Source organism: Mustela nivalis (assembly GCF_964662115.1).
Source record: "Mustela nivalis genome assembly, chromosome: 10".
Taxonomy (NCBI): domain Eukaryota; kingdom Metazoa; phylum Chordata; class Mammalia; order Carnivora; family Mustelidae; genus Mustela; species Mustela nivalis.
Genome location: NC_139029.1, coordinates 59,302,997 through 59,327,599, shown reverse-complemented (window position 1 = coordinate 59,327,599; position 24,603 = coordinate 59,302,997). Strand labels below are relative to the sequence as shown.

Below are 24,603 nucleotides of genomic sequence, written 5' to 3'. Positions count from 1 at the left end.
ATTAGACTCAGTAATCTTAGGCAACTTTTCCATGATCAAGCAGCTAATTAATGGCAAATTCAGAACTTAATACTTAGTCTCTTGACTCCAAGGATTTGCTTCACCTATTATAAAACTCATAAAAATTTAAGGGATGTGATTAAGCATTTCATAATTTCCACATGAAGACTATGAGTTCATGGAGATTTGGAAAACCTTGACACTTATTTAGAAACTCTGGGACTGACCAGGAAAAGTGCCCAGCACCCTGGTCCTGGATGTTCTGCCAGCATTAGGTCTGTGTTGCCAGCCATTATCTCACCAGATAACACCTATGGTGTAGGGCAAAGGGCAGGGATCCTTGAGGACACATATTTTAGTGAAAGGAAGGAGGTTTTTAATGAAAGAGTCATATCTTTGTATGAGCAGAGCAGCAAACCTTAAAATGGATCATTTAGATTTGAACATTATAGGGGAAAATGCCATGGGTTGGAGAATAGATGGGAGTGTGCTTATAGCGGCAATGAAATCTTCAAGTCCTTTGGGATGTTATACCAGTGATTTATAGGGTTCAATGATAGTATCTTCCTCTCTCCGTGCCTGCTTTTGTGGCAAGTGCAGTTAAATAAAGAGCAATTTGATACTATTAATAATCGTAATTTATATCTCACCTTCCTGCTATATGTCAGCATCATGGGGAAAAAAAGAAGACAGACTTATTTTCTGAAGGATTTATAGCTTTGTCGTCACCATCTGGGAGGGATTTGGTACCCCATAGGAACAGAGTAATGGAAATTTTCCATGCTCAGGGTTGATTTGCGTTTGCCTATCTGGTCAGTGCCAACTTATTCTGTGGGCAGCATGTGTGAATCCCAAGATATTTTAGTTTTGTTAATCTGATCAGTGCCAGTCCATTTCTGGCTTTCCTGTCCACCTGCTGACTCCCTGGTGTTGGCTTCCTGCTGCTCTGTCCATCTGTTAAGAATTTATTTACAAAATACACTAAAATGCAAACTGCACCAGAGTGGGACTTAGCATCCCCCTGCCCAGGAAATGGCATCATGCCAGAATACAATTTCCAATTGTTACTAAGCTTGAGTATAAGAAATTGGAAGATTCAAGGGACTCTTACTTCCACTTGAAAATTCCATAGACAGAATAGCAATGAAAATAATCTTTACTTCCATCCAGAGTAGGTAATGCTTACACCACCTAGAAATGTAGAGTCTAATTTCAGAATAATTGTAGAATGAGTGTTGGACTGGTAAACAGAAATCCATGATTATAATTCAGGATCTCTCATTATCTGTTCATGTGACTTTACTTCAGTCAGGGCTTTATTTTTGGAAAAGGGTGTACCAGTTAATGTCTGAAGTTCACTCTAGTACAAAATCAGGATTTTTCTTATTTTCATGTAGCTACACAAATGCATGCACATGGAACATGTAAATGTAATATGTATTGAAGTAGATATAAAACAACGAGGTTATTTTGGCTTGATTGATGTTACAGGTTTAGGGCAGGATGTTCTTGTGAACTACAGGTTTTCATGGAGGTGGGGGAGGGGCAAAGTCTTGATTGATAAAGCAAAATGTCCTGCAAGAGAACAAAAAGTAGAAGCAAAACAAGTCCAAATAATTAAAAACAAAACAAAACTACTAAAATATAGAGAAAAATATTCATGGAGGTGAAAAGAAAGTAACAGGAAGAACAAACTTGCAGGGTTTTATTTTTTCTTTGTCAAGGTTGTGTGTGTGAACGGGGGAGCTGGGCTTTATATTATTCATAACTGATCATAGAGCTGATGATTATATCAAGATGGTATGCAACAACGATTTAGAGGAAATTTCAATGATAGTTCTGCGGTCACTGAAAGAACCGTGTTAGAAGGCTTTCAGCAGAGCTCAGCAGAGAAGCTGGATTAAGAAGATTCCCCATATCTTTAGTCATCATAAGACGAAAAAAAAAATGGAGCTTAATAATTTATGAAATTTTCACCTTCCATATGCTATATACTGACTTAATAGTCATTACATATAATTTCCTGTTAAGTGTTTTTACTGATTACTTTGAGGCAAGACTTCGCAAGTAGCTTGGCAAGAGTATATCTGTGTGTTTGACATTCCCAAGAGGACTCAAAAGCAGTAAAGGGTGAGCATCCAAATGAAGGTAACATTTTATGGGCTTTTACTTGGGATTACCTGGAAAGAATAAATGATATTTATGTTACATTTTGGTCTTTTATTAATTTATTTGGCATATATTTATTTATCAACTATTGAACTATAATTCATATTTAGCTTATAGTCTAGAAGGGGAGAGACATTAAAGAATAAATTTTAAAATGTGTGTTTAATATAATTTTATTTTTTTAAAAATTTTATTCATTTACTTGAGAGACACACAGAAAGAGAGAGAGAGAATGAGTGGGAGGAAGGGCAGAGAGAGAAACAGATTGCCTATGGAGCAGGGAGCCTGGCGCAGGGCTGGATCCCAGGACACTGAGATCATAATCTGAGTCAAAGGCAGATACTTAACCAACTGAGCCACCCAGTCATCCCTGTTTAATTTAATTTTAAGTAGCTTTTTTTTTTTTTTAAAGGTTTTATTTATTTATTTGTCAGGTAGAGAGAGAGAGTGAGAGTGCACACACAGCAGGGGGAGTGGCAGGCAGAAGGAGAAGCAGGGTCCCCGCTAAGCAAGGAGCCTGATGTGAGACTTGATCCCAGGACCTTGGGTCATGACCTGAGCCAAAAGCAGGCATTTAATGGACTGAGCCACCCAGGCATCCCTTAAATAACTTTTAATTTTTAGAATAGTTTCAGATTTAAGAAAAAAATTTTGTAGAAAGTATATGGAGTTCTCATATGTCCCCTTTCTCCCTACCAAATTTTCCCCTAATATTAACACCTTGCATTAGTATGGTATATTTGTTACAATTAATGAGTCAATAGAGATACATTATTATTAATTAAAATCCATAGTTTAGAGTCCTCTTTGTGTTGTACAGGTCTATGGGTTTTGGCCAATGTAGGTCATATTTTCAACATTATAGTATTGCATGGAATAATTCAATAGTCCTAAACATACCCCGTGCTTCACTTGTTTATCACTCCCCACTCATCCCCAAACCCCTGGCAACCACTGACCTTTAATTTTCCCTACAGTTTTTTTCCTTTTTCAGAATGTCATGTAGCTGGAATCATATAGTATAACACGTTTTCAAACTAGCTTCTTTCACTTAGTAATATGGATTTAAAGTTCCTCCATGTCATCTTGTAGCTTGATATCTCATTTCTTTTCATCACTCAATAATGTTCCATTTCATGGATGTACTGCAGTTTGTTTATTCATTCACCTATTAAAGGACATCACAGTTGCTTCCAATTTTTGGAAATTATAACTAAAGTTAATATAACTATTCATGTGCAGGTTCTCATTTGGTCATATATTTTAATTTATTTGGCCATATACTTATGAGCATTATTGATAGATCATATGATAAGTTTATGTTTAGCTTTGTAAAAAACTTCCAAAATATCTTCCAAAATGGCTAAATCATTTTGCATTCCCACCATCAGTAAGTTAAAATTCCTGTTTCTCCATAGCCTTGTCAGTATTTGATACTGTCAGTGCTCTAGATTTTGGTCATTTTAACAAGTGTGTAGTGGTATCTCATTGTTTTATTTGCAATTTTCTGATGACATACAAGTTTGGGCATCTTTTTATATCCTTATTTATCATCATGTATCTCTTTGGTAAGATATATTCATATCTTTCATCCATTTTTATTGGGTTATTTTCTCATTATTGAGTTTTAAGAGTACTTTGTATCATTTGGATACAAGTCTTTTATCCAACATATGATTGCAAAGTGAGTTTTTTATAGAAAACATATGGTTGATATAGATGATTTAATATCTGTCTTATTTCTAACAATTTTTTTCTGTCTTCCATTCTTTTTCTGCCTTCTCTGGTTTTAATTGTGTATTTTTTATAATTCCCTTTTCTCTTTTCACTTAGTCTATTCATTACACTTCTTTAAAAAATATTTTAATGGTTCCCCTAAAGTTTGCCATATACATTAACAATGAATCATTAAAATAATAATGACTTTAAAATAACACTATACTTCTTCACGGGTCATTACAGGTACTTTATATTTAATGACATTGACAAATTGCAAGTTAAAAAACATTTTGTACTTGGGCTCTAATAATGATCATGGCCTAGAATCTCTCATACATTTTTACATTATGACAATCATACAGACTTAAACCTAGTAGGAATATTAGGCAGAGTGCACAATATTGAACTTATTGGTCCCAATTCTTTACTCTCCTTAATAGTATTATTACACTCATGACTTTGTGGTGGATGATTCTGAAAGATAATTCCCCATGGCTTTCTCATATCCCTTCATAGTCTGGGCCTTCTGATCTACTTGAATAGCAAGTAGACCTGGAAACTAGAGATAATATATCCTTCCAGAGATTTAGAAACATATCCCCCCGAAGATATCCCGGGGTAGTAAACACAAAGCCTAAATGCAGCAAGCAGAAATGATTTAGAATTAATACTTTTCACTACATAAGCATTTTAAGGGGTGTGTATTAAACCAAGTGAATCTCTACTTGGTGGAATTTTAGGCTGTATGAAAAGGAAATGTAAAACATTCAGGCAAAGCACGGTTCAAAGCCTCTGCTGTACGTAAAGCACATTTGGACACCTGAAACACCCATGTCTCAAGACATTTTACTTCTATCTGTTAGAAAATTGTTGTGATATATTTTTCTGGAACAAGACGTTGCTGTTAAATCTGTCAGTAAATTGTTGAAAATAAACAAATGGATGAGGTCTACCATATGAGTGATTGATTCCCTTTCAGATCTGATGTTGTCTGCAGGGCATAAACTGTGCAACCACATAGAGTAGCCCTTGAATGGAAGAAAATTTCTCAAATAACTCACCTTATAAAAAGGGATCCTAACTTGCAAGTCTGTACCAAGCTTCAGATTTTTTAGAGTTTTCCAGCTTTGTACAGACTGCTAAAACTTCAAATAAGTTTCATGGAAGGGTGATGAGGCAAGGAAAAGGAACTCAAATTTATTTAATACCTACCAACTTACTACCTACTAGGGATAACACTAGACCCACTATAATCTCTCATTTATTCCTCCCACAAAAATTCTGAGTTAGACTAAATTATGCATGTTACAAAGATCAGGAAATGAAGGCTTGAGAGTACAAGTGATGTTCCCAGTAGTAAATAGTAGATGCAGGATATAAACTCAAAGATGGCTATTCCAAAGCCAGAAACTTTAAATGATGAAATTCCATCATACTCAAATTCTTATCATGGTGTGGGTGCAAGACAGCTGAGGGAATAGTTCTACACAAGTATTACATGTTCATATTTTACCAAGAAAGAATAAATTGTTATCTTTTTAGTGATATCCAAATCTTCCATTGACTAATAGTCATGTCTTTTCTTGCCTTTGTTCATCACCACTACATTCTTACTTATCCCTTGGGGGAAAAGTGAATTTTAAGTATGATCTATAAAATGGTGGGGTTTGCAGAATATTCCATTTACATAGGCCAACAAATTGGGGAGCATAGGAAACTTGTCTTGAATTGTCAAAAAGACCCAAAACTGTAACTTCTTTTACTGTGTTGAATGTGTGTCCTTAAACATTATCTTTCCTATTTTCTTATTTGTTAATTGCTTTATTTTGAGAGTGCCTTCCAGAAGTTAGGTTACTTGATGTTAAATCATGGTTCTGCCATGGGATCTTTGGAAAAACATTCTGTCCATTGATTTTTCTCATGTATAAAATAAAGGTAATAAACATGGTGTGAATATATGACAATTAAGTGTGTATGTATGGTGGAAGTTGTTAAGAACTGTGTTTTTGTTGTTCTAAAGGCAGTGGGAGTAGAGCCTATATCTTTACAATGCTTTTATTAGGCTGAACTGATTCCCTAGAGTTTGTTTCTGAGTATCATATGATGACTTCAGTTGTCAATTAGTCCCTGCCTCCCTGCCATTTTCTTTTAATTATGAATGCCTTCTACCAGTACATTGAGATTCACTCAGTTTCTTACCAACATTGATCATAGTAAGCTACGTGAGCTCCTCAGCCCATGTGACATGGAACTTATTTTGCTGCCTGTGATCTGATTTTGTTCCAGGCACCTGTGGGCTTAGCAAATTATAGCCTGCCCTTTTTCTCTCTCTGCACCTGGGAAAAGTCCACTTTGCCAAAGTCATTTAACCTCACACCTGTTTGCTTATTGATCAATTTGCTTAATGAGCATTTTATTTTAAATTTAACCCACTTGCCAACTCTTTTGTTCTTTCCTCTCTCATGCCTCTTCTTCATCAAGGCATGATCATAGGGCTTCTAACTTGGTTCTGAAATTTGGTATTGAATTTTTCCACTGGTACTGAAGTCCCTTTCTTGCCCTCAGTTCACTTTCAAGGGTTAGACACTCTCCATAGCTTTTTCTAGCTGGACCCTACTGGGTATGATCCCTACAGATATTGGGTGCTATTTGCTCTGAATGGACTAAGAACTTAAAATCTGACCAGGGCTGCACATCTGTGTTAATACTATGCACTACTTGGACTTTCCCTGCCCTAGCTCACCTACTGCAGTGAATCTCCTGATAGACTTTTCTAAACTAAGGCAGCATTTACCACCACCTCTTTCATGACCACCCTCAATTCCTTAGCCTTCTGCTACCTGCCCTCCAGAAACAGACTTGTAGGCCTTCCATATACTATATGTCTTCTTCTTGAGATACTGAATATCTATTGTAACCCATGCTGGCAACCACATCCAGTGCTCATACTATGAGTTTAAATCCTGAAAACCCTGTTTTCCTGTGTTTGCTCAGACCTTATATCCTGCCCATCACTTTTTTTTTGGTCTCTCATAACAAAACAGGTTGTGTGGAAACTCTTTCAAACCAGATTTGAGTAGAAAACGAAGGGCCTATTACTTGTAGAGGTTATCTCCTTTCCTCTCCCAGCACTATAAAATAGTGCTAGGCAGCCATGCCTTTCTGCCAGAGTTCAACAAAACAATTTTTCAGAAATCCCTGTCAGTAAAGAGGTAAACAAGTGCACAAATAGAAATGGACTTATGCAAAGAGAAAATGGTAAATTTAACTATGGGCCTTTCCACTTTTCAATATGTGCAACTATATCTATGAACAAAAAAGCCTCTAAGCGTGTTCCACAGAAGTATTATTAAACTTTGTATTTGGAATCAGCTTTGCCTGAATCACACTTTAAGAGTTTGTCAGTGTGATCTGTGGCGACACATTATTAAAGTGCCCCGTTCCAGAATACAAAGTCAGATCCTCATTAACCGGGACAATGAATGTTAGTATCCAAGCTCAAGAATGGAAGGAAAATCCCTACCTCTGAGTGACAGAGGTGGGTGTTAGTAGCATTGTCGCATAACCCTGGGAATTCATTAAAAGTGTCAGGCTGTGTCACAGGGGCACTTTGCATTGACAGTCCTAGTGGTAAAAAACTGTGATAATTGCTTTCATTCCTTACTTACCTTTCACCTTAGCAAGGAAATACGATTGTAAATAAATAACCCTATGCTGACACATCACAAGCTTTGCACAGAAAACTGCTCTGTGAAATGTGCCTTTCAAGGACTGCAGGGCAGTTCTCATAAGAGAACTAATAGAATTTATTCTGCTGGTTTTACTTGTGTGAACTCTGAATTCACTTATTCTTTATTAAAACCAGGTGACTTAGAAACTGATGACTGCTTGAGACAAAAGATGGAATAACCAATGGTGACGAGAAAAAAACATAGTATAAATTAAGAAAGAAGAAATAAGAAAGAGAGCATGCACATGAGGAAAGAGAGAGAAGAGAGAGAAAAGGGGGAAAAAGGAGAAAAGAAGAATGAATGAATGAATAAATTAATGAATGATGTTTCAGAGGCAGGCCTGAATGGACTTAAAATCCCCTACCAATATTTTGACTAGTGGAAGGGAGTAAAGATACTATTTACTATTAAATGCTCTTATTGTTAGTGGGCAAAACAGAAATCCAGAACAAACACAATAGCCTTTCTTTGGTTTGGGGTGAAATTTCCTATTCATAAGGAGTCCTCAGGGAACTTGGGCTTCTAAATAGCTTTTCTACTTTATTCACTTTTGTTATCTCAGCTCTTCTGGAGCCCATCAGTCTCCAAGCTCCGTACCATCCTCGTTACCTGCAAAGCAGCTCAATGCCCTTAACCTCTTCTCATCGGTTTCTTTAATTCTTCTGCTCTGCCCTAGAGTGCTTTATTTCCCTCAACTTCTAACTCTAGGTCATTTCTGGCTACTTGCAGTCTATTTGGGCCCTACATATAGGATAAAATGAGCCTATTTAGAATGCTTTCAGTTTTGTGGCTAGCTCATTTGCAAGATTTGTTTTTACTTCTGCCAAGATGTATCCTCTTTCAGACTGTTGCCTTTGCACTATGATACTAAACAGTCTTTGGCTATTGCTCTGAAAGTGACTCAGTCTCTTCTTTTACCTTGAGTCTTAGCACCTGTTGCCTTCTTGCTAATTGTGGCTTTGTTATAAACAAGATCTTAGTAAGAGGGAATGTGTTTATATCAGGTTTTGAAAAGAGTGGGGACAGAAAAAAAAAATCCTTAATCCTTTCAATTTTATATAAAGTGATTCAATTCTTTTTTTTTTTTTAATGAAAATTGAGTAGAAAATGCTTTAAAAAGATTTGGAGTTTAGGGCATATTTAATAAAGAGTGACTATTAGTATTATGGACTAGACTGCCAGAAAGGATCTGATAATTGTCTGTGTACATTGGGCAAATAGACACTCCTTTGTCACTTTTTTCAAATGTGATACATGAAGAAGAAGATGATGTATTTATGATAGGATTACATGACAAGTGAGTGGCAGAACAAAGCAATACCTAATATAATCTCAGGGTTATGTTAACAGCATATAGAACTATATATTGACTTTGGCCTTCTGATCATAAATCATATGCAGTGAACTGGACACTAGGAGATCATTTCATTCAGGTTGTCACAGTAGGGATAATGTTCACTTATGAGGAACATTGCCTAAAAAAGAAGGGGACTGGCGTTAATGAAGGTAAATAAACAAAGGAAACTTGAGGAAAGGAGAAAGGTGTTACCTGAGTTATTAAAAAAGGACGGAGGTGTAGCTAGCTTCCTGGGACTATTTTAGGGAAGGGCAATCCTTTCAGTTAGCAGTTAGCTCGTTAGCTGATGAGACAGCTAGCATTTTCTAGAACACAACAGGTGTGCATATGGAAGGGTGGGAGAATTAATATTTCTGCTTTCTTGGAGTACTAGGCTCCCATAAAGTTCAATTTGTCAGTCTCCTCTGTTATTCAAGGCAAATATCATTTAATGCTGGTCAAGTCAAAGGTGATCAGAAACCTCTTGAGCAGGTCAAAATAGGGTCTAAAAATAGTGTCTGGAGGACTCTTGGAGTTGTTCCTATAAAACAAGTTGAAGCATTCTTTCACAGATGGTGACAAAGATCAGAGGTTTCAGAGCATTTGGGCATCCTAGAAGAGATATACCTAAAATGGAAAAAGAAATATAAACATTAAATATTATTTTAAAGAGCTGGTAATTGAAATGTGTGGATAACCAGTCCAGTGAATTCTGAGATGCTGGTTGGTAATGGAAAATCTTTTGGTTATGCAACATGGATTATTGAGTTTTTTGAAGCTCTCAAATTAGGATGATAATGGGATTGTTTTTTTGTTTGTTTGTTTGTTTTTGCAGTTATCCACAGTTATTGTTATTCCTTAAAAAAGGATGTGCATATCTGAGCATTTCAGCAAACTTTCTTACTGCTTCAGATAATGACTGGTCCAAGAAAACACCAGTCCCTATCAGGTCTGCTACAGTGGTGTGGCCTTCAACATCACTGGGCTTCCACTTGCAAACTTTCTTAATGTCCTGACAAAAAGGCCAGCTTAAAGACAACAGAGAATCCCAGTGGGATCTAGATAGTCAAGTTTTGGTTATCTGTGACAGCTAATTAAATAGGAGGGAGAAAAATAAGAAAAAAATAGTTTGGAGAGTTGTCACCAGATATGGAAGAAAATTGAAAGAATTGAAAGTTTAGTATATATAACAATTTGGAGGTACTTCCCCAACTGACTATTCCAAGGATGGAGTGGGATGAAGTCAGTGAATCTCTATCAGATAAGACAAGCCAATATAGTGAAACAGAAAATTTCTCAATTATCTTTCTTTAAAAAGAAAATTATATACCTCAAAATATCTAATTAATATCTTTGTATTTTTGGAAACTTTATTATTATTATTTATTAACATATAATGTATTATTTGCTTCAGGAGTACAGTTCTGTGAATCATCAGTCTTACACAGTTCACAGTACTCATCATAGCACATACCCTCCCCAATGTCCATAACCCAGCAACTTCATCCTTCCGCACATCCCCCAGCAACCCTCAGTTTGTTTCCTGAGATTAAGAGTCTCGTGGTTTGTCTCCCAACCTGGTCCCATATTGTTTCATTTTTTCCCTCCCTTACCCTCACAAAACCCTGACCTGCCTTTCAAATTCCTCATATCAGAGAGATCATATGATAATTGTCTTTCTCTGATTGACTTATTTCACTTAGTATAATATCCTCTAGTTCCATCCATGTCATTGCAAATGGCAATGTTTGGGGGGTTTTGGATGGCTGCATAGTATTCCATTGTATGTATGTGTATATATATATATATACACACACACACACACAGAGAGAGAGAGAGGATGTGAGGTATACATATAGGATATATATATATATATATCGCCAAACTATGGAAAGAACCTAGGTGTCCATCAACAGAGGAATGGATGAAGAGGATGTGGGGTATACATACAGGATAAAAAAATATATATATTTTTTATAGAACCTAGACACCTAGGTTCTTTCCATAGTTTGGCTATTGTGGGAATTGTTGCTATAAACATTTGGATGCACGTGCCTCTTTGGATCACTACATTTGTATCTTTAGGGTAAATACCCACTTGCTGGGTCATAGGGTAGCTCTATTTTCAACTTTTTGAGGAACCTTCCTACTGTTTTCCATAGTGGCTGTACCAGTTTGCATTCCCACCAACAGTGTAGGAGGGTTCCCCTTTCTCTGCATCCTTGCCAGAATCTGTTATTTTCTGACTTGTTAATTTTAGCTATTCTGACTGGTGTGAGGTGGTATCTCATTATGGTTTTGATTTGTATTTCCCTGATGCTGTGTGATGTGGAGCACTTTTTCACATGTCTGTTGGCCATCTCGATGTCTTCTTTGCAGAAATGTCTGTTCATGTCTTTTGCCCATTTCTTGATTGCATTATTTGTTCTTTGGGTGTTGAGTTTGATAATTTCCTTATAAATTTTGGATACTAGGAGGCACCTGGGTGGCTCAGTGGGTTAAAGCCTCTGCCTTCAGTTCAGGTCATGATCCCAAGGTCCTGGGATCGAGCCCCACATCTGGCTTTCTGCTCTGCTGAAAGCCTACTTCCTCCTTTCTCTCTGCCTGTCTCTCTGCCTACTTGTGATCTCTGTCTGTCAGGTAAATAAATAAAATCTTTAAAAAAATTTTTTTGGATACTAGCCCTTTTTCTGATATGTTATTTGCAAATATCTTTTCCCATTCTTTCAGTTGTCTTTTGGTTTTGTTGACTGTTTCCTTTGCTGGACAAATCTTTTGATCTTGATGAAGTCCCAGTAGTTCATTTTTCCCCTTGCTTCCCTTGCCTTTGGCAATGTGTCTAGAAATAAATTGCTGTGGCTAAGGTCGAAGAGGTTGCTTCCTGTGTTCTCTTCAAGGATTTTGATAGATTCCTGACTCACATTGAGGTCTTTCATCCATTTTTGAGTCTAGTTTTGTGTGTGGTATAAGGAAATGGTCCAGTTTCATTTTTCTGCATGTGGTTGTCCAGTTTTCCCAACATCATTTGTTGAATAGACTATCTTTTTCCCATTGGACATTCTTTCCTGCTTTGTCAAAGATGAGTTGACCATAGAGTTGAGGGTCCATTTCTGGGCTCTCTATTCTGTTCCATTTATCTATGGGTCTGTTTTTGTGCCAGAACCATACTGTCTTGTTGAGTGCAGCTTTGTAATAGAGTTTGAGGTCTAGAATTCTCCTCTTTGGTGGGGTCTTTGTCTGATTTTGGGATCAAGGTGAAGCTGACCTCATAAAATGAATTTGGAAGTTTTCCTTCCATTTCTATTTTTTGGAAAAGTTTCAGGAGAATAGGTATTAATTCTTCTTCAAATGTTTGGTAAAATTCCCCCAGACAGCTTCCTGGCACTGGAAGCTGTCTGGCCCTAGGCTCTTGTTTGTTGGGAGATTTTTGATGACTGTTTCAATCTCCTTACTGGTTATGGGTCTGTTCAGGTTTTGTGCTTCTTCCTGGTTCAGTTTTGTTAGTTTATATGTCTCTAGGAATGCATCCATTTCTTCCAGATTGTCAAATTTGCTGGCGTAGAGTTGCTCATAGTGTATTCTTATAATTCTTTGCATTTCTTTGGTGTTGGTTGTGATCTCTCCTCTTTCATTCATGATTTTATTTACTTGGGTCATTTCTCTTATCTTTCTGTTAAGTCTGGCCAGGGGTTTATCAATTTTATTAATTCTTTCAAAGAACCAGCTCTTAGTTCCATTGATCTATTCTACTGCTGGTTTCTATTTTATTGATTTCTGCTCTGATCTTTATGATTTCTCTTTTCCTGCTGGGTTTAGGCTTTCTTTGCTGTACTTTCTCCAGCTCCCTTAGGTGTAGGGTTAGGTTGTGTATTTGAGACCATTCTTATTTCTTGAGAAAGGCTTGTATGGCTATATATTTTCCTCTCAGGACTGCCTTTGCTGTATCCACAGATTTTGAACAGTAGTGTTTTCATTTTCATTTGTTTCCACAAATTTTTTCAATTCTTCCTTAATTTTCTGGTTGACCCATTCATTCTTTAGCAGGATGTTCTTTAGTCTCCATGTGTTTGAGTCTTTCCAACTTTTCTCTTGTGGTTGAGTTCTAACTTTAGAGAACTGTGGTCTGAAAGTATGCGGGGAATCATCCCAATCTTTTGGTACCCGTTGAGACCTGATTTGTTACCCAGGATGCGATCCATTCTGGAGAATATTCCATGTGCACTAGAGCGTATATGTGTTCTATTGCTTTGGGATGGAATGTCCTGAATATATCTGTGATGTCTATCTGGTCCAATGTGTCATTTAAAGCCTTTATTTCCTTGTTGATGTTTTGCTTGGATGACCTGTCCATTTCAGTGAAGAGGTTGTTAAAATCCCCTACTGCTATTGTATTATTATTGATGTGGGGTTTTTTTTTTATTATTTTGTTATTAATTGGCTTATATAATTGGTTGCTTCCGTGTTAGGACCATAGTATTTAAAATTGTTAGGTCTTCTTATTGGATAGGCCTATCTTATGTTTTCCTTCCTCATCTCTTATTATAGTCTTTGGTTTAAAATCTAACTTATCTGATATAAGGATTGCCACTCCAGCTTTCTTTTGATGTCCATTAGCATGGTAAATGGTTTTCTAACCCCTCACTTTAAATCTGGAGATGTCTTTGGGTCTAAAATGAGTCCCTTGGAAACAGCATATCAATGGTTCTTGTTCTTTCATCAAATCTGATTAAACTGTGCCTTTTGGTTGGGGCATTTAGCCCATTTGTATTCAGGGTAACTATTGAAAGTTTGCGTTTCATGCCATTATATTACCTGTAAGGTGACTGTTACTGTATATTGTCTCTGTTCCTTTCTGGTCTATGTTACTTTTAAATTTTTTCTTTGTTTAGAGGATCCTTTTCAATATTTCCTGTAGGACTGGTTTGGCGTTTGCAAATTATTTTAGTTTTGTTTGTCCTGGTACGTTTTTATCTCCCTTTCTATTTTCAAAGACAGCCTAGGTGGATATAATATTCTTGGTTGCATAATTTTCTTGTTTAATGCTCCGGATATATCATGCCAGTCCTTTCTGGCCTGTCAGGTCTCTGTGGTTAGGTCTTCTGCCAATCTAATATTTCTACCATTGTAGGTTACAGACATTTTGTCCAGAGCTATTTTCAGGATTTTCTCTGTTTCTGAGACTTGTAAGTTTTATTATTAGATGACAGGGAGTTAACCTATTTTTATTGATTTTGAGGGGGGATTCTCCACACCACCTGGATTTTTATGATTATTCCCTTCACCAAATTAGGGAAATTCTCTCCTAAAATTTGCTGCAATATACCTCTGCTCCTCTCTCTCTTTCTTCTTATTCTGGGATCCCAATTATTCTAATATTGTTTCACCTTATGGTATTACTTATCTCTCAGATGTTCCCCTCCCCAGTAGTTGTTTATCTCTCTTTTCCTCAGCTTCTTTATTCTCCATTATTTGGTCTTCTATATCACTAATTCTTTCTACTGCCTCATTTATCCTAGCAGTAAGCGCCTCCATTTTTTATTGCACCTCATTGATAGTTTTTTTTTTATTTCAACTTGATTACATTTTAGTTCTTTTAATTCTCCAAAAAGGGATTTTGTTATTCTATAAAGGGATTCTCTAGCATCTTCCAAGATTTTTTGAGCCCAACTAGAACCTTGATAATCTTTATTCTGAACTCCAGATCTAAGATCTTACTAATGTCCATATTGATTAGGTCCCTAGATGGTGGTACTACCTCTTTTTTTTTTTTTTTTTGAGATGAGTTTTTACACCTTGTCATTTCATCCAGATAAGAATAGATGAATGATAGAACAAAGTACTAGAAGGGTGGCAACAAACTCATAAAAATATATACTAACCAAATTGGAAGAGACCCAAAACTGGGGAGAGAAGAGAGAGAAAAAACCAAAACAAAATGAAACTATATATATATATATATATATATATATATATATATAGTTTATACATATATATATTTATACATAAATATATAAAATTTTTAAAACACACACACACACACACACACACACATACAAAGGTAGAAATATTAGATTAGCAGCAGACCTATCCACAGAGACCTGGCAGGCCAGAAAGGAGTGGCATGGTATATCCAGAGCACTAAACAAGAAATTATGCAGCCAAGAATACTATATCCAGCTAGGCTGTCAATAAAAATAGAAGGAGAAATAAAAAGCTTCCAGGACAAACAAAACTAAAATAAATAAATAAATAAATCTATATCTATATCTATATCTATATCTATCTATATATCTATATCTGATGAATAGAAGAGAGCCAGACACTTGATTTTGGTTGTATTTTGGTCTGTTAGAAGAAACTGCCTCCCAAAATCTTAAAGGAAGAAAAACATATATATACAAAAATAAGGGTAAACACAACAAAAGGTTGGTATATGAGTGTAAAGATGAAAATTAAAAAAAGATTCTAAAAAACAGAATTGATAAAATAAGAAATTAGTTGAAGAAAGAAAAAATAAGAAAGAATGTGATCAGGCTGGACACAATAACAAAGCTATGTGCTAGATTTAGTGTATATTTTGATCTGTTAGAAGAAACTGTATCCCCAAATTTAAAAAAACAAAAAGCAAAAAACAAAAAATAAGGTTAAATACAATGAAGGAATAGAATATGACAATGAAAATTCAAAAAAAATTTAAAAAGATAGTGATAAAAGAGTTAAAAAATGTTAAAAATAGCAAAGAGGAAAAAGTAACAAAATAGAATAAGAAAAAAATAAAATTAAATAAAATTTAACTTTGAAAGACTGAAGAATCATGGAAAAGAGCTCTGGAGTTCCACAGTTCTCATTGAATGGTGAACTTGGTCTTGGCTGGATGTTCTTACTAATCTTCTGGGGGAGGGGCCTGTTGCAGTGATTCTTAAATGTCTTTGCCCAAAGTGGAATTGTAGCCCCCTTGCCAGGGGCCAGGCTAAGTAATCTGCTCAGTTTTGCTCTTGGAAACTTTTGTTCCTTGACTGTTTTCCATACAGTTTTGGAGGATGAGAATGAAAATGCAGCCTCCAATCTCCAGCTCTATAGGAACTGACATGTCCAGGCCCCACTCCTCAGTGTGACTTCAGAGAAAAGCAATCAATCACCCCTGTCTCCTTGGTCTCTGGAAGCACTCTGTGCTTACCTGGCCTGTAACCAAGCATTTCTATCTTGGCACACAACCCTGTTTAATGTCTCCAAACCCAGCTGATTCCTGCAACACACTACTGTGCCATTTCTTCCAGAGGAGGAAGGAGGGGACCTCCCAAGATCTGTCACTTGTGGGGTCCCTGCTTAAAGAGCAGTGGCCTGAATATGCCTTGGATCATGGTTTAAGGTAACTCCAAGCTGAGAGCTATCTCCTCGGCTTCATCTCTGCAGCCAGCTTCCTCACTCTGATACCTGGGAGCTCTGCCACACTCAGACACCCCTGATCTTTCTTGTGACCCCACAGATCCTTTGACTCCACTGTTCCTGCAAGGGCTCTCCTCCCCCATCCCCCACCACTTAGACTCTGGAGCAACATTCCTCAGTGGAACAGACTCCTAAATGTTCTGATTTTGTGTTCCACTGCTCTTCCACTTGCTGGGAGCTAGTCCAACCCCCAAGGTCTATCTTCCCCTACATTGCCTCAGATTCACTACTCTGCATGTCCTAACTTCCAGAAAGGGGTCACTTTTCTTTTCCTAGAATTGCTTCTCTTCTTCTCTTTGATCTTCTGTTAAGTTTGTAGGTGTTCAGAATTGTCTGGTAACTATCCAGCTGAATTCCTGCAACCTGACAACATTTAGGTCCTCCTTCTCCTCTGACATCTTGCTCCTCCCAGAAAACTTTATTATTTTTATATAACATATATTGGATGAAAATGTAGCACAATGTTGTGTTATTTTATAATAGTAGTTGGATGAATGTATTAAATATTTAGGGGTTTCATAGATATCATAAGCCATACATTTACTTAATTGTCTCATCGGAGGTTACAGAAATGAAGTTTGTTTGTTTGTTTGTTTGTTTGTTTGTTTTAAAGATTTTATTTATTTATTTGACAGAGAGAAATCACAAGTAGATGGAGAGGCAGGCAGAGAGAGAGAGGGAAGCAGGCTCCCCGCTGACCAGAGAGCCCGATGCGGGACTCGATCCCAGCACCCTGAGATCATGACCTGAGCCAAAGGCAGCGGCTTAACCCACTGAGCCACCCAGGCGCCCCAGAAATGAAGTATTTAAGAGGAGAGAAAATAACATCATGTTGAATTTAATTTCAATTTGCCCTGTATACATATATATGTATTGATGTATATTAAGATATGGGTACATATGCATTTATATGATATAAATGGAATACATTTATATTATATAAATATATGGAATATAGAATATTGATTAATAGTAGTTTTCCTCTGGGCATTAGTATTATCACTGGTTTGTACTTTTTATCTTTGTATTGTCATATTTTATACAAAAAATGTATTATATGAAAATAAAGTTTACATCAGGAGAATAATTAAATACCCAGAGAAAAATCTCATTAATAATGACAATAAGCTAAACCTGAGGTATCACAAAATACCAAAACAACAAAGAAAAATAGATAAAATTAAAAAAACAAATAAGATACAGCTGTATGTAAAATACTTTGGACTATTATTTAGTTAATAATGGGTAGAAATTGAATTTAGTTGATTTTCAGAGTAAGAAACAGTTGTAGAGAATTTTCTACATTTCTTAAAATCTAAGTATTAGAGGATAAAGTATCATTTTCAATTCTTATATTAAAAATGGATACAAATTATGTTTCAGAGCTCACTTTTTATTTTTAAAATGATACATGTGTAATCAATTGGCAAATTGCCCCAGACTTTGATACTGGCTTCACATTTGCTAAAATTAGTCATTTTTTAACTCTTTGGGTTAGATTCAGGTTTTGATATTCTTTCAAGGGTAGACATGTGAGAATGAAACTATTTGAAATTGCCTTTAGTATATTAGCAAATTTTGTGTATGAATAAATAACACCAAATTTATCAGAGGAAAGTAAACTTTTTTTTTTTAATAAAGGGAGACTAATGGAAATTCTCTAGAATTGAAAATTAACCAGTCCCAGATAACAACATAATAACAGACTATATCTTTAATATTGAAGTGTCAGGGTAAAGCAAGAATGGATTATATCTAAAAAGAATTACCTTAAAAAATAATCAGAAACATCTAAAGGTACTGTCAGTATGTCATATGACAAAATATTTGGCTTAAAATGGAAAGTATATTCAAACAGTTATTTGGCATTAAAGAGGGTTTTTGAGTGAGGATTCCAACAATAAAGTTCTATCTTTGGAATAGGGTCCAGAAGGTAAATCCAACTCAGTATTTGGACTACTATGTTACCTTGAAATTACAATAGCATAAATGTAATATGATTCGGGGGTGAGAATGGTGGCAAGTGGAGTACCACTGAGTGGTCTCCTCCAAGGACCTAGGGGCTTTGTCTAACCCTGCCTTGCCTGTGGTTTTCAATTTTTCCCATTTTCAGTGTTCAGGGACCAGGGGGTGTTTTGGACAATTCTGGGAAGTATTTCCTTCGGGCTCAGTTCATCAGTTAGTACATAGTACATCTTGGGCACAGTCTGTCATTTCTCCTGGATTATTTGTAGACAACACCAGACAGACGTGGATGGTTGCACTCCCAGATAAGGGCAAGGCCTGCCCTTTCACTAAACACAGGAGTGGTATAAAAGCTTGAAATCAGTAAAATTTTTATGTGAAATTTAGTTTCATTCCCAATCTAATCTATTCTTTTGTTAGGACATGAACTCCATTCTTGACTTCACACTAGGCCATCCCTATTGGTTTCTCATAACCTCATTTGGGAAGCTGAAAACTAAAGGACTTTTTTTTTTTTTCATACCTTTTATAAAAATCTTAATCCTTCTCTAAGTAATGTGACTGGATTCCTGACTAGAAGAAGGGTCACAATAAGGGCAAAAATGTTAAAGATTTATGTTTTAAGAGGCTATTAAGATGTAAGAACTGACCCTACTATAGATTCTTAATAAGAATCTCTGGTCCTCAGAACATCATCTTCCCCAAACCACGGAAGATGGAATAATGATGCCCAAGCATGAAACCTTAAAATATAGCTTTTCTTTTGTTTTACCAATAGATACAATTTTACCTTTAACCCAGTTCCATGCTCTCAAATAATTTCTTCAGGTTATTAAACATTACCAACCCCCAATTTTACTCTTTTTCTTTTAGTGCAAGTCAACTTAACCAGAATCCTCTTAAAATATATATGGAAGGACAGATAAGGGATGTAGGGGAACAAATTTTGCCACCCCAAGATATGTCTGTTTGCAATATTAATAATTTTAAGTTGCTTAATTTTAAGAAACTACAAACAGGAGAAGCTCTGAAAATGGAGTAGATATAATAGGAGGTACTTAAAATAACTGTTGATTGACAAATTATAGATATTGTAATAGTTATTAAAATTATTTTTTTTTCATTTTTTGGCTAAAACCTTAAAGGTTGGAAAGAAACGTTGGTAGTGAGTGTTTTCTTTTTTTGTGTGTGAGGTACAAGACTATTTTTTCAGAACGTGCATCAGAGGATGGTTGAAACCTATAAGGTGCCACAGATTGCGTCTGAATGGAAGTAAGGTTAAAAATATGGCTTTTTAAAAATGTTTTTATTTAAATTAAATTTATTAACATGTAGTGTATTACTAGTTTCAGAGGTAGAATTTAGTGATTCAGCAGTTGCATACAACACCCACTGCTCATTCTATCAAGTGCCTTCCTTAATGCCCATCACCCAATTACCCCATTCCCCCACCCACCTCCCCTCCAACAACCTTCAGTTTCCTGTAGTAAAGAGTCTCTTATGGTTTGTCTCCCTAATTTTGTCTTATTTTATTTTTCCTTCTCTTCACCTTTCATCTGTTTTGTTTCTTAAATTCCAGAGATGAGTGAAATCACTTATTTGTCTTCCTCTGACAGACTTATTTTGCTTAGCATAACTATGCCTTTTCTGCTGACATCTTAGAAGTCTCCCTCAGTTGGCTTTGCAATTACAATATGAAATCTTTTTTTCCATTAGTTGCATGTTACTACTTTCATTTGACAGATTTGGAAACTAAGGGTTTAAAAGGTTAAATAACTTGCAAATTTCCAAAATAATAATTATAAGTATGATAGCCATAAGGTTCTTCTGTGCACATTACTATTCAAAGAAGACTTATGTCTTCTTTATAATCTTGTACTTTTTTCTTACAATGCATTTGTTAAAACAAGATAAATGCTTTTAATAATGTTTAGTAACTGAAAGATGCTACTGTAACCTGAGAGCTAAGGTTAAATGGATTATTTTGTGATATATCCACTAAACCTGAGCATAAGTGCCCTCAGACATTGATATAAAGAGGTTTATATTTCATATAATAGATAACATACATAGGACACATGTACTGCTTATAATGAATTTGTGGAATTTATCACAGGGACACCCAAGCCTGTTAAGACCTACTAAATATAACTTTAAAGTAATGTTAATTCAGAAGGGGGGGAGAGTATGCATCATCTGTCGACAATTTGATAGCCTGTGATATGTGTAACCAATTGTTCTTATTTACATTAATTTGCATTGTGAAAAGCAATTTTACAGTTTCAGTCAGACTTAATAGGCAATTTGCAGCTGAGTGCTAATGGCATAGTTACTTAAGCCTGCCCCAGGAGGGCTTTCTAGAACTGATATGAGACTAAACCTTTTAAATGTTCAATTGAACATCTTAAAAAGTCAAAAAGTCTTTAGCTATTAGACCCAGTTTGCATTTGCTTTGTCATATTCAGTGCTGCTGCCAAAGACTACCTTGTATTCAAAGAAGATTTCTCTCTGTAGGCAAGAGATTAGATTCTACAAAATATTGTAGCACACACCAGATGAGTTTTCTCCAAGACAATAATTAATACAGACACCAGGTAGGTCACAAATGTAGGAAACAGACCTTTGGTTCATAAGAATGAAAACCTTTTTTCCCCCTTGAATAAGGTATATGCTAATATGCTTAAAACTATATTTCCTCTCAAACTCAAGAAAATCAATGTTTTGCAGAAATAACTTTTTATATTTCCACATGTTGCTTTCAAAATGTCTTCAATACTCTATCTTGTTTAATAATTTTTATAAGTCTTCTTTTATGGTTTGTCTCCTTTTGTTCTTCTTGAGTGTACCAAATTTCCTATCACATAGTAGGCATTCAGCAAATATTTATTAGAGTTTTTAATTACAAAGAATTAAAACAGGTATTATGCCAAGGTAATGTTTGGAAGGATAGGTAATTCAGTTAAATATGGACTGTATTTACACTCTATGATAGTAAATTGACTTAATTGATGCTTTATACTCAATGGGAAGAGCATATTCACTGGAAGACAGTATATTGTCTGCTTTTTGCAGCTGTCAGGATATTGCAAATGACTGAGGCCAGTGGGTTCAAGTCTTTCTGTGATCAGCTCTTCTGTGGGGAGCAAAAGGAAGAGAACTTGATAGATAAAGCTAGCACCAGTTTTTAAAAATTATTTCACTAGAAATCTACATAATATTTCCAGAAAACTCTCATAAATGGACTAGGCAACATGTATTGATTTGGTCTACACAGGACTGTTAATACAGAACACTCATGGGAGAGAGGAGAGGGAATCAATCCCGGGTTTACGTAGGATTCACTGGCAAAAGTACTGAAATTTTCCAAAGAGTAGATGCTGTCTTATCTGAAAAGTATTCCTATATACTTCTTGAAAGATGGAGAGAATGTTAAGTGGCTGGAATTGTCTTTGGCTACACAGCTCCTAGTAAACTTCTAGGAGGACATGCTACTTGGGGTTCTCACTTTGGGGTACAGGTTTCAGTGTACCTCTAGAAGTAACAGTGAAAAAAGTTTTTTTCAAAAGTTGTCATCAATGCCGCAGTTCTCCCAACTCAAGGAATGGAGAGTATGAAATAGGTAGTATATAAGGTTTAAGAACAAAATTATGATTTAGAAGTTATAGGTAAGAGTTTGCATTTTGCCACTGTGGAGAAGTTGATCTTGACAAAGTCACTTTCCTTGATCAACCTGCAAATGAATGTATTAGCATCATTTCATGAGGACATATCTGGATTAAATGAGACATACCATAGCATTGGTGAACAATAAAAAGCAAGATACATTTCTTTTTCTAGCAGCTAGCACATTGCCTGGGGTAAAATCTGTGCTTGTTAACTGTTAAATAAATGAATAAAAGAAAAGACAGAAGAAAGGGAGTATTTCCTCCTTGTGCTTTACATAAATATAGACAGATCACTGTGGCCTGTTTGTGGAATGTCAGTTTACGGAGTAAGGATTGTGGAGATAGGCAGAGATGGAGAATTTGAGGAGCAGGCAGGAATTACTTCAGGAATAGTGCAGGAATAGTCCTGGAGTTATGGGTAAGATAGCAGTCCTACAGAAGCATTTTTATAAATAACCTGTTACATTCTTTCATAGTTGTTCCACATGTTTCACTCAAAGGAATTAAAGAATACTTACACATATATAGAATTTTAAATTGGGGTCTGTTAATTCATCAAGATAACTATGAAGAGTCTCATTTTTTCCCCTAAATAATGCTCATAGATGTAAGTTATTAGCACATAGAAGAAGTGGTTGTGTGGTCACTTAAAATGAGTCACAACATGACTAAATGTGTAGGTTCAGTAGAGACTTGGCCCTGAATCTGCTCCTGGAATCCCTTCCAGAATATCTTCTGGTCCTCCCCAGAGTCCAAATGTGCTCTGAGTGGTCCTGCATCTTTAATTAACGGCACGACTCCCAAGGAGGGCATTTGTTCTACATCCTAATTGTCCATAGACCACCAAAGCATTTTTCTTCCCATTGTTTTCCTCTAGATGTGTTTTTAAACTCTTTGTTTCTGAATAAGATGACTATTCTAGTTTTTCAGAACACAGTAATGACACAAGTAGAAATTTGGATAAAAGCAACTCTGTTAGGAATCCCTTGGTTCCTTTTTTTGGAGAAGGGGAAGGTGGAGATCTTAAGGGATATCACTGTTAGAAGACCTGGGTTTGAATCCAGCTTTGTCATTGTGACTGGTCTGATGACAGTTTCATAATTCATAGAATATGTTGGAATGTGTGTACATCATGTTCAATACACATCAATTTTATTCCTTGGGGGCAAAGGAGTTTTAGAGAGAAGGAGGAATAGTTTAAAATTAAGTTCAATTAAATATAATAGAAACACAATAAATGAAAAGGTGAATTTTAATAGTAGTAGTGGAAAAAGTTCTCTTATTTATGTAATAAGTCATCTTTAAATTAGATAAATTAGATAGTCTGATGAAGTCAAGGAACTTTTGTGATTCTCTCCTTAGCTCTTCAGAAGTACTTCCCAGATCAGTAACAGCAGAATCAGCCCAGAAGACTGTTAGAAATGCAGAATCTTGGATCCTGTCCCAGATCAGTTGAAATAGGAACTGCATCTTAATAAGATCCCTATAGGATTTATAGATAAAGTTTGCCAACTTCTACTGTAGATGAACCTCTTTTACTTTACAGGTAAGGAAATTGAGACCTAGAGAAGTTAAACCACATCCTGAAGGTCATGGCCAGTTAGTACCTGTAGACCCAGCCAGGATCCAGATGTTTCTTCTTTTACATCCATGAACATTCCAATGAGTGTGCCCTTTACCCCTCTTGTGTTTCATTGGCCTATATCAGAAGTCATTGAACAGGGTAGAGACTGGAAGACAATATAGAGATGACTTAATCCTTTGGAACATGAGAAAGGATTTTGCTGTTCCAATCAGCTAGGACTCATTGCTCCAGCGCAAACAGTAGGTGACAGAGAGGTTTAAGGCAAGCACGGATTGTAGCCAGGTAAAACCTCCATGGATGTGGAGTTCAATACAGAGCTCCCTTCATTGGATGAAGAAATAGCAAATCTCTCAAAGACATCTGCAGTGGCTGGCAATGCTTGGCCTGCCTGTATTTCAGTGAGAGAAATGAGAGATTTTTTTTTTTTTTTTACGATTTTATTTATTTATTTCACAGATGGAGATCACAAGTAGGCAGAGAGAGAAAGAGAAAGAGAAAGAAGCAGGCTCCCTGCCGAGCAGAGAGTCCAATGCGAGGCTTGATCCCAGGACCCTGGGATCATGACCTGAGCGGAAGGCAGAGGCTTTAACCCACTGAAAATATCCAGGTGCCCCAGAAATGAGGGGTTTTAGTATGAGTCTGCATAGCTCAACCTTCTTCTTCCTGAATGATTAGTGAGTAGTGTGGGACTGCCTGCTTTAAATGCCTTAATAGAATGAAATCAGGGATGTCATCCCTCTTTTTAAAATGCTGATATCCATAGAGAGATGTAAATCTAATATTTTGACATGTTGAAATTAACAGCTACAATGGTTATTCACTGGTTATTTGCATATGACTGTTTCATGTCCTGGGACCTTTTTAAAAGCTCAGAATATTTCCTGAGGAAAATTAGGAACCTGAGGAAATGGAATTTGGGAAACTGATGAGTTTACCTCTGTGCTTTAGTGCTTCTTACTGTAGAATGAGAGAATTGACATATAGAAA

The 24,603-nt window shown here is 36.1% G+C and overlaps 1 long non-coding RNA gene across 1 annotated transcript in view; it reads right to left on the bottom strand.

Moving 5' to 3' along the window:
- Positions 1-9,398: 9,398 nt before the first annotated feature.
- LOC309842438 overlaps positions 9,399-24,603 on the bottom strand; it is a 162,933-nt gene continuing 147,728 nt past the window's right edge. Inside the window, exon 3 of the long non-coding RNA XR_014299645.1 lies at positions 9,399-9,582. This is a non-coding gene — a long non-coding RNA (uncharacterized lncRNA). The remainder of the gene's footprint in view (positions 9,583-24,603) is intronic.